Below are 4,307 nucleotides of genomic sequence, written 5' to 3' on the forward strand. Positions count from 1 at the left end.
GCTGGCTGGACGTGTATCGCGTGGAAAATCTCGTGTGTGTATCGGACAGAGAGAGAGAGAGGGTTGAGTCGATGGGTTGTTCGGATGCAGGTGTAAGGCTTAAGGGAGCAGCGAAAAAACCGATACCTTTTGTACGTGTTTACGAGTATACTTTGCGGGTATAGTACTATGAGGAATGCATGGCTTCGTCGAGTCGGGACTGACCTATGACGGACCATTTCTACTGCGGAGGCCATAGTTGGCATCTACCCTGGTTACTAAGTAGTACAATCTTATATTTGTCAGGCACACAAGACCTTTCCATCGTAGTACAATTATTTTCGCTGTATTTTTTCTCTGAATTATTTCCATTATTTTTAATACTGTGAAGGACATGACTAATTTGCCAATAAATGCGTAGAAAATGGAAAAATGGATATTTCCTTTTAATATCTATGAGGAATACACAGTTTTGTAGAGTCGAGTCCGACATATGACGGACTATTTCTACTGCAGGGACCTTTGCTGGCATCTATTGTGGTTTATAAGTAGTACGGCCTTATATTTGTCAGACAGGCAAGACCTCTTCATCGTAGTACAATTATTTTTGCCATATTTCTATTATTTTCAGTATTGTCAAGTATATAATTTACTGGTCAATGAATCAAGCAATGCGTGGAAAATGGAAAAATTGATATTCCTTTTAATATCTGTGAGGAATATACATTTTTGTGGACTCGAGTCTGACTTATGGCGGATCAGTTCTACTGCAGAGACCTTTTCTTGCGTCTACTGTGGTCTCTAAGTAGTACAATCTTGTATTTGCCAGGCACGTGAGGCATATTATTGCAGTACTTTTGGTTGCATTTGTTTTTAATTGCTTTTATTATTTTCAATACAGTCGAGTACAGAACTAACTTGCCAATAAATCGAGCACTGCGTAGAAAATGGAATCGTCACGTCCAACTTCATTTTGCTCCTTTTAATAACTCAGCTTGCAATACATAGCTTGAAATATGAAAATGAAACGTCATATTACTCATATGAAACAATGTGCAATTTTCTACTCGATATTTTATTGAAATCCCAGAAATACGACCTGTCATCTGAAATTCATGTATTCGGCGATTCATTACTGAAAACCCAAAGTTAAATCGAAAATGTGTTCGTTCGGTGAAAAATACTCTTCTGATTGATAACTGTGTATTCCGATCAATCACTCTGTTAGAAAAATACTTGGATAAAATCGAAAACTAGCTCTTTGGAAATTTACCAAGGCTCGGTTTACGATTCTACAAAGTCGAAACGGTTCGTTCACGCGAAGCTCTCGATGCCCCGTCTGGCTGACGGGAGTGTTCCTTGTTCTCAGGATAAGTCTAGCACCGGGAACGTCAACGTGAAACGACGATGGTCGGTACGTGTCGTGGCACAGCACCGAGCTTTAAAGCTCTCCGCCAGTTTGGCTTTCCCAGCAGCTGTTTAAAGCCCGCTGCTGGCACACGAAGTCGTCCCGGATTCACCGCTCGGTTATTTAACCTAAACTTCGCTATCTGATCTCGCCGTGCTACCAAGGAAAAACCGGATGACCGAAATTTCGCTTTTTCGGACGGTCGAAGCCGCGACGAGCTTCTATCTCGGATTATCCGGCCACCTAGTTTTTATCCGGCCGCTTCTTTTTTCAACATTCTCTAACACTACCTCAGACTTTCCTATTCTTTTGCATGCAATCACTGTGATTATCGTTCCTCGAATTTCACGTCGATTGGAATTATTTTTCGGCTGAGACTCGTCCTTTTTCGAATTTCACTTGGATTGGAATAATTATTTTTCAGCAAAGACTCGTCATTTTTCTAATTTCACTCGTATTGAAGTAATTATTTTTCAGGAAAGTTTCATAATTTCTCAAATTTCCCTTGGATAGGAATAATTATCATTCAGCAAAGATTCACAGTTCCCGAAATTTCACTTGGATAGGAACTCGGTGTATTCATCAAAAATGATCTCTCAGCGAAGTTTCGAGCGAACTACTCTCAATTCAGCACTGCCACCTCAGAACTTCGTTCACCGTCTGACAGTTTGCTTCTCTAAGTGAGAGGGACACCTGGTTGCATCGGTTCTTCGCTCCTCAAGTTATAGATCCAACGAGCAAACAGCGAGAGGAGCGAGTGGCGAACGAGAGGGGTCCGTTTTTATTTAGTTTGCTGCTTTAACGCCGTGGAAATCTCATTCCCCAAAGGATGCACTTTGCGAATCGCAAACAATAGCCAGCTAGCAGGATACACCTCTCCCCTTTTTCTGCCGTACTTTTTTACATTTTAAATCAACCCTCCCTCGCTCTCTTGCAGCTCGACATTTATAGATAATTTCGCGGTTCTTTGTTCAACATTACACACGAGTTACGTGTACCAGCGTTACATACACACACACACGCGGCCTTTCTTTCTCTCCCTTTTTCGTTCCTCTAGCGTTCTCGTGTACACGAGTACCGTATGCAAAACAAGAGAAATGGGGAGAGAGAGAGAGAGAGAGAGAGAGGGCAGCGTTTTTCGACGATACACTTTCGCAGGAACTTGCCTACGATGTACGTGCTACAGCATATAGCCGGGGCCAGGTTAAAGCGCCATGAAGTTTTCGTTCAAAGAACTCAGCTCGAAAATTTGTACGGCCGCGCAAATGACGAGGGATTATGCTGGCCGTTAAGTACACCAGCCGCGTTTCGTGTTCCTCACCGTAGGGAATTTAGGGACCGTCGGTTAACTATCTCTTCTCCTCCTCTCTCTCTCTTTTCATCGTCAGCATTTTCTCGCTGGATACGCCTTTTAAAGGACGCTTATCTCTCGCCTTTGCCAACTTTTTCCACCAGACTTGCTTCACGCACACACCTACACGTACATATACGTAGGTAAGTCTTTGGTTGTTAATTATTTTAGAGTCGCTTACACTAGCCTATCGACTGGTCGTTCGAGTTGAACGACGTCGTCGCGCTTCAAACGGGTTTGTAATTCGACGTGGAACCTTGGTAAAATAGAATGGCGAATGTGCACGGTAACGTCACAAAGGGAAATATTAAAAATATTACTCTTTGTGGAATTCTTTTGATTACAACGAGACTAATAAAAGCACGGGATGAAAGTCAACCGATTCCTTCTGCGATGATGGGCAAAGACGTGGAACGTGGTCATAGGTCAGACACAAATATTTCACCCCTTTTCACCTTTTTCCTTTGCGTCGTTGGTCTCTTTCGTCCTTTCGTGAACAGTCTGCAGGCATTTGGGACGGTTTGTGGCTTGGCCTGCGCCTGTTGGCGAGCGAGAGAGACCACACCCAAGTGCCTTTCGTCTTGAGGACAGTTCGTTCTTAGCGCTTCGTCTATCGCTCATTGTTGAAGTGGCCACTCACCGAGCGGAAATAGTGTCATATTGCCCCTAACAGAGACGTCACTTGCCGTTTGTCAACAAGTGAACGTGAAATAGGAATTTTACCAAAAATTGACCAAAGAGAAACGAGGGACTGATCACTGGATCCATCTAATTCTGGTGCATACCCACACTATCTATTAGTCCATAGAGTGCTGTAGATTGAAGAATTAGCCTTCCATGCTCATTTTCTAAATACCCGATAACCAATGACTTGATCCTTTCCTTACCTGGACAGATTCCGTCTCACCCTCGAACTCTGCCCTTGGTGTACCAAACCCCTACAAATCCTAATTCTCACTCCTCGAGATACGGACATATATATCTATCCTTCCTACACAATTCCAGAAATTAGTCTTACCATTACGCACGCAGCTCGGTAAAACTACTGATTAGTCCGCTAACGATACTGTACTTTGTCAGCGTACAGTTCGAAAACCGTCGATTTTAGAGGTCGATGACCCTTGAGTACCTCAAGCCGACGAATCAGCTAGAGGTAGATAAAGTACCAACTTCGGAAGGACCTACGTCTAAAACAGTTCGGAATAAACCTCTCGACGTAACATCCCGAGTAGAGTTAACCACGTTAGTCCACCTCGAACAAGTCAGAAATTTTTATTTCGTCCAAGGCTCTTGAACGAGATTCCCCCGTGATTATCGGTCAGTGATATACCCCACGGAAACATGTTTCGAGCGTTTCTCGAGGCTGGAACATGGTCCGATCTCTCGTCGAGATCTGCTCTACGAATACGAGCTTCTCTTCCGTGGGAGCTTTCCACGGGACAAATATCGAGCTTGGGTCGCCTACGTAAGGTTCGGAGAGATAGGTCGACTGTGTGTGTGTGTGTATGTGTTAGTTGGAACAAGGTACACACGCGTAAAAGCGTACAGGAACGAGCAATTTATACGGTG

The sequence above is a fragment of the Habropoda laboriosa genome, unplaced genomic scaffold (genome assembly GCF_001263275.1).
Source record: "Habropoda laboriosa isolate 0110345459 unplaced genomic scaffold, ASM126327v1 scaffold23, whole genome shotgun sequence".
Classification (NCBI taxonomy): Eukaryota; Metazoa; Arthropoda; class Insecta; order Hymenoptera; family Apidae; genus Habropoda; species Habropoda laboriosa.